General features: G+C 39.5%; 1 pseudogene; it reads left to right on the top strand.

The window, feature by feature from the left end:
• Positions 1–1457: 1457 nt before the first annotated feature.
• LOC135672089 (WAT1-related protein At5g47470-like) lies at positions 1458–3758 on the top strand (annotated as a pseudogene).
• Positions 3759–6994: the final 3236 nt, after the last annotated feature.

Here is a 6994-nt window from a genome sequence, read left to right as displayed (position 1 = left end):
ACTAGGTTAAACCTAATTTATGCCATGTAAGAATTTATTTCTGAATTATACTTATATTTCCCGATCGCATCAAACCCATAATATATTTAACTTTGGCATCAAACCCATAAGTATGAGTAATTATAATAGTTACATCGAAAATAGGAGATGACTTAAAATTAATTTATAATGGCTTGGTTGGTGTATTACTAAACTCAAGCATTTCAAATCAACGATTCAAGTTAATTATCACATCAGGTATATATATATATATATACACATGAGAAAATTATCATTCAGCCTACCAAACAGTACCATCCGGCCCGGCTCATACATTAGGTCGATTCAGCGGACCGAAGATTCAATATGGGCCGGCGTGGCGTCAGCGTCGGTGGTGAGCTCGCACAGCCACACGTGCCGAACGTACACAATCGGGGCGTTTCAAATAGCAGCACGACTCTGCCCATTGAAAGCTCTGTCCGTCTTTGTTGACTGCCATTAATAGCAGTAGTATTATCATTGCTACTGCTATAGCACCATCAGAGGAACGTCGACGACTGTTGAAGGAGGTAACGCGGCCTTTGCAGTACAAAGAACTCTCTCACCTTCTTCACCTTGTGCAGTTTATAGATAAGGATGTCGAGAGGGGAGTCGTTGGAGGAAGTCGTCATCATCACTGGTCTCTTCAGCGTGCAATCATCTACGGTGTCTACATGGTGATCTCAAACCATTTCCGCGCGGCCGGCCTCGACCCGCTGTTCCTGCCCATCTTCGCCGGCTTGGCCATCGCCTTCGTCTTCCATCCTTTCGGCCTACATTTGCGAGAGGTATCTCTCTCTCTCTCTCTCTCTCTCTCTCCCCAGACAGTTGAGTTGCTGTATGGATGCATGCAGGAAGAAATGGTCTGCAAAGTTGAGCGCCATATTGATAGCTCAGTTTGTGCTGCATGGCTTTGGAGGGTGAGGAGGATCCACTAGCCACAACTCTTCAGGTTAATTCAAACGTTGTATATACTAAGGTTAATACAAATAAGTCTACTACTTTCATGTGTCTTAATATCCAGAAGCTTAGATATTAATAATATTTAATATATCTTTAGTTTTTAATTGATGATTTTACGTCACTAATGTTAACTATGTCAGTACCCTATAATTAATCATAGGGTGATATCAACACGAAATGTTAACTATCTCAGTACCCTATAATTAATCGTAAGGTGATATTAAACCTTGGTTATGTATCTATTGAATGACACATTTACACTAAAAATGATAAAGGAATATTGAGCCTTGTATTATTTTCAAAATCCATATATGTATAATCGTCTTATTTACAAGAGTTTTTTTTATCTACTAAAAAAATAATTACTTTGAATTGATTGCGATTTGATTATCTTATCATTTTCATGCGCGATTACATCATATTATTTATTTATACATCATATAAAAAATAAAATTTTGATTCTATTCAACTTACAAATATCCTTACTGTCTATACTGAGATTTTGATTTTGGAAGTAAATAGCTTACAAATATCCTTAAGTCATTTTGGAATCAAATGACTTAAAAAGCTTTTTCCGTTACCCACATTGTTTTTTGTTTTTTTTTTTTTGTCTTTATCTTTCTTGGATATAGTTATTGACATGTAGAGTGTAGATGATGCTGGGAATGAAGAAGACCTCTCCGGCCATTGCTTCTGCAATGTCTAATCTCGCTCCTGGCCTCATCTTCATCGTTGCAGTCTGCCTCAGGTACGCATTCTTACACACTTACATCCGAAAGCACTTGGCTTGCATTTGACACCATCTCAGATAATGTCCACGTTCTGCTTGTCAAAATGTCTGACTCAGTCATGTTGCTGCATCAATAGTTTCAGTGCCTTGCAGGTTGGAGAAGTTTGAAGTAGAATACTGGTACAGTAGAGCCAAAGTTGGGGAAACATTTGTATGCTTTAGTGGTGCTGTAGCAATGAGCTGCTTCCGCAGCAATTCCAATTCTCCCAACTTAAAAAGCAAGGAGCCAAAATTATTGATGAAGCACTTGGACAAGGACACCTACAGCGATTGGATCTTAGGCTGCTTCTATCTCTTAGCAGCAGTAGTTTTGCAATTGCAGGTAATTAGCTTCCAAATCAAACTGTACTATTGGCGCTCTTCACTGTGAACACACAAGGATTTTGTTTTATGTCAACAAACATGTGAAAACACAATGGAGAACCATTACGGATCAAATAGGCTGTTGCTAGAAACTAGTCTTGCTTGCAAGAATTGCAATCAGGTTCTTCATAATCATTCAATTGGATCGTTCCTAGCTTGCTTTATTCTGTTGTGTTTGATTTATGTATCATACTAACATTTGAGGCAAACTACAATAGATATAAGAAGTTTATATCTACCTATGTAATCTAACTGTTTGTAAAAATGCAAGTTTAGAACTTTCTAAATCTTTCTTCTCAGGACAACTAAGTATGATTTCTTTTTCAGCATTAATGCAGACTGCAAATATGATGAGGTTCATCTTCATGCGTGATAACTTCTGTGCTGGCTTCTGCTCTCACTGCACTGATGCAAGTCCTAACACAAGGCAAAATACATGTTGGTGACACTGCCATCTATACTTGGTTCTTGGTAATGATTGGCTCCATTGCTTCAAGACTAGTGTTCTGCTTCAGCTGTCTCTGAAAGTGATTCCTTGTTCTTTCTTATCTGCAGGGAGGAGCAATGGTTGGTGTGTGCATAGCACTGCAGATGTGGTGTCTGAACAGAAAAGGCCCTCCTCTTGTTGCCATCTTTAGCCCCATCCAAACACTCTGTGCAGCTAGCTATTCTTTCAGCCATCCTCTCCGGGCAGATCATAAGTTTAGGAAGGTAGGAAGTGGCATCCAATTCTGATTTCCTTTAGTTGGTCAGGTATATTTTGAATTGCATGCCATGAGTGTGAGAAGTTGGTAGAAAGATAAGGCTGACACCTATCCACACTCCAAAAGCTAATAAAATGCTGTCTTGAGTTTAATCTATCCCCCAACAATTCCCCACTTTGACTTAACTGAGTGCAGCTGTAGAATAATACATCACATGCATTAGAGTCTGAAATAGTAGTTCTCCAGGGTTACTGTATAAACTTGTAGAAAGACCTTTAAGCAACAGTTTTACTGTATAAAGCTACTTGGGATCATGCACAGATTCATTTTTATTAAGCTGGACTTCATTGTTGTGTTTTTGCACTGTTTCAAGCCAATATGGAATGATAAGTAAGCTTTACCAATTTTAAGATTGGTAAGTGACTAATTGATTGTCTAAGCATCTTATTTTTCCTCTGCTGACTAAGTCTGGGGCAAAATTGCAGTAAATTGAAGTCAACTGTGTCAGGTCAACATGAAAAAGATACAGAACTGGCTGTATTTATCATCCAAGTTCGCTGTTTTCTTGCAGCATAGCAGGAGTAGTTCTCATGTTCGCCGGCCTCTGCATCGTTCTGTGGGCGAAGAGCCACGAAAGTTGCAGCGTGTTTGACGTCAATGATGGATCGAGACAACCTGTTGATGATGTCGAGATGCCCCTCGTATGGTCGCGTGATGCACATGAATGGCTTTGTAGTGGAAATATGGTCAAATGCACAAACAATACCGCTGCCATCAAGCGAAGGAGGCAGTTCCAGTTTCTTCTTGCACTTTAGTTTCGCCTAGTGTATGGAGGAGTCAATCCCCCACTTCAATGTCAAGAACATGGAATCTGTGTTCTGTTGCTGCGTACTGAAGTGACACAATGCGACTGTGTTCGCTTGCTCCGGTGAAATGGAAGAAAGAGGAGTTACCGGCCTTCCTTTGGATTAACCTTGTCGTATCCACCTGTCTGCTGTCTTTTGATGGAACTTGAGAGAGGAGGGGGATGACTACTCTTCTCAACCTGCGCCTTTTCTAGTTTCTAGGCTTCGCCTATGTTCTCATGATTCCCACATGACAGCTCTTGAAGAGGAGAGGAGAAGACAGAGTGAAGCGATGGAACAGTTGAGAGAACAAGCATGATGCTGCGGACGATCTAAAGAGACAATCTTTGAGGCCATGGTGAGGCACAGATGCAGGTTCTGCCGCCGCTGCTTCTCCGGTGGCCGTGCCCTCGCCGACCACATGCGGTCTCACGTGACCTCTGCTTCTAAGATGGCTCGGCAGGCCTTCCCCTCGCCGTCCGCCTCCTCGTCTTCCGTCCCGGTGGTGACCGAGGATGGGTCGACGGTAGCAGTGGCGTATAGACTGTGGGAGAATCCCAGGAAAAGCTTCCGCCTTGCTGACTTGACAAAATTATGTTGGGTCCAGCCCATATGTGGGCTTGGACAATTGGACCTATTAAGCTCAAATCAATAAATGAAAGAAATTAAAAATAGGAGAGAGAAACAATTGGACCTATTAAGTTCAAATCAGTAAATGAAAGAAATTAAAAATAGGAGAGAGAAGGTGAGGAAAATAGATCAGATTGGAGCGTCCGGCGTGTAGAGGAAAGGGGAGAGAGAAATAGAGAGAGAGAGAAAGATTAGGTTTCTGAATTTTCTACTTGACGATTTGTGGCCAAACGTTGTCAGTTTTGGCCCAAATTTTATGTGGAGAATCCTTGCAGCAAACTCTACAATCCTAACGGTGTTGATCTGCAGTTTACCCTCTCTAAGGTACTTTCCTACGATATCCACTTTGTGAGACCTATAATTCTCTTTTGAGGAGATCCATCCGATGATATGCTAGAGCCAAGATCTATGTTCTTGATGTTATTCTGATCCTCTAGTTATTCTAAAGAAGACCTACTGTAAACCTGTTATCATTATTATTGATAGTGGAAGTTTGATGTGGACTACGGTCCCGTGGTTTTTCCCACATTGGGTTTTTCACGTTAAAAAGATTTGGTCTCACTGTGTGGTTGATTTTTGCTCTATTGTTTATGCTGTGCTGGTTGATATTTTCATTTGGATATCAAGTTGGTATTTTGATGAGGAACCCATTTTGATACACAAAGAGGGAAAAGAATATTCCGCTTTAACAAGTTTCTTCCCAATAAGTGGTATCATAGCATTAGGTTGTTTAGTGCTAGTTTTCTTATGCGATTGAAATGGAGCAGTCAGATGATATGATTAAATTGAACTAATCAAATTATTCCACTTGGAGGCGTCTGATGGAAGATTTGCTATATTGCAAAGATTTGTATAAACCTATCAAGGTTAAAGATAAACCTTCTACTATGGACGATGAAGAATGAGAAGTTCAACATAGAAAAGCTATTGCCTATATTAGAAGATGGATGGATATAAACTTGCATGAGCATATTTCAGATGAAACCAGAGTTGATATTGTTTGGCAAAGGTTAGAAAACCTCTTTGCGAAAAAGACAGTGGGAAATAGAATTTCTCTCCTCAGAAGGCTTGTAAATTTGAAGTATAAATATGGTGGTAACATTGTTGAGCACATAAGTCTATTTCAGAGTCTTGCAAACAAGTTGGTTGCTATGAAAATGAATATAGATGATGAGATGCAGGAATTATTACTTCTCAGCTCTTTACCAGAAAGTTGGGAAACGTATGTGGTGACTATTTGTAACTCCACGCCAGAGGGGACTCTAACTATAGATATGGTTAAAGACAGTTTGCTAAATGAAGATGCTAGAAGGAAAGAACATGGTGAATCTTCTTCTGGTGCATTTGTTACTGAAAAACAAGAAAGACGTGGAAGAAGTCATAGCAGAAATCCACATGGATATAGAGGAAGATCCAAGTCTAGAAGAGATATCAAATGTTTTCACTGTAATAGGCCAGGTCACATGAAGAAAGAGTATAGGTTTTGGAAGCGAGAATAGAATGAAATGAAGAAAAATGAGAAAGAGACCAATACAATTATTGCTGAATGTAATATCACTATTGTCTGTGATGAAGGTTGTGCTAGCCTTGTAGCTCAGGACAGTAATTGGGTAATTGACTCTGGTGCTTCATTTCATGTCACTTCTCATGGTGATTTCTTTAGATCTTACACTGTTGGTGATTTTGGTAATGTTAGAATGGGAAACAGTGGTACATCTAAGATTGTGGGTATTGGAGATATTTGCTTGGAGACCAGTATTGGGAGCAAATTGATACTCAAAGATGTAAGGCATGTCCTAGATATTCGTCTTAACTTGATATCTACAGGTAGACTTGATGATGAGGGCTTTGCACACTATTTTGGTGAAAGTAAATGGAAACTCACTAAAGGTTCTTTAATTGTAGCAAAAGGAAAGAAGATTAACTCTTTTAATGTCATGGAAGCTAAGCTACACAAAGGAGAGATTAATGCAATTCGAAAAGGTGAAAGTATAGATCTTTGGCACAAGAGGCTTGGACATATCAGCGAGAAGGGACTTCAAACTCTTGTTAGAAAGCAGTTCTTACTAGAGTTGCAAGGTACATCTCTTAAATCTTGTGATCATTGCTTAGTTGGAAAAACACATAGAGTTGCATTTCAGACATATCCATCATCTAGAAGATCAGATGTTATTGATTTAGTTCAGACTGATGTTTGTACAATGTAAACTAGAACTCTTGGAGGTGCTCTTTATTTTGTTACTTTTATTGATGACCATTCTAGAAAAGTGTGAGCTTTTGCTTTGAAATCTAAAGACTAAGTACTTGATGTTTTCAATGAGTTTCATGTCAGTGTTGAAAGAGAAACTGGCAGAAAACTAAAGTGTATTCGATCAGATAATGGTGGCGAGTACAGGGGTCCTTTTGAGAATTATTGCAGGTTCCATGGTATCAGGCTTGAGAAAACAATTCCTAAAACTCCTCAGTAGAACGGTGTGGCAGAAAGGATGAACAGAACCATTGAAGAAAGGATTAGGTGTATGCTTTCTCACGCCAAGTTACCGAAGTCATTTTGGGGGGAGGCTATGAGAACTACAGTTGACCTGATAAATCTTTCTCCATCAGTTCTTTTGCAAGATGATATTCCAGAGAGAGTATGGAGAGGAAAAGATATTCTTATAATCATTTGAGAGTCTTTGGAT

This window comes from Musa acuminata, chromosome BXJ1-4 (genome assembly GCF_036884655.1).
Source record: "Musa acuminata AAA Group cultivar baxijiao chromosome BXJ1-4, Cavendish_Baxijiao_AAA, whole genome shotgun sequence".
Lineage (NCBI taxonomy): Eukaryota > Viridiplantae > Streptophyta > Magnoliopsida > Zingiberales > Musaceae > Musa > Musa acuminata.
The sequence above is the reverse complement of the archived record's forward strand: the minus strand, read 5'-3'. Positions and strand labels throughout refer to the sequence as shown.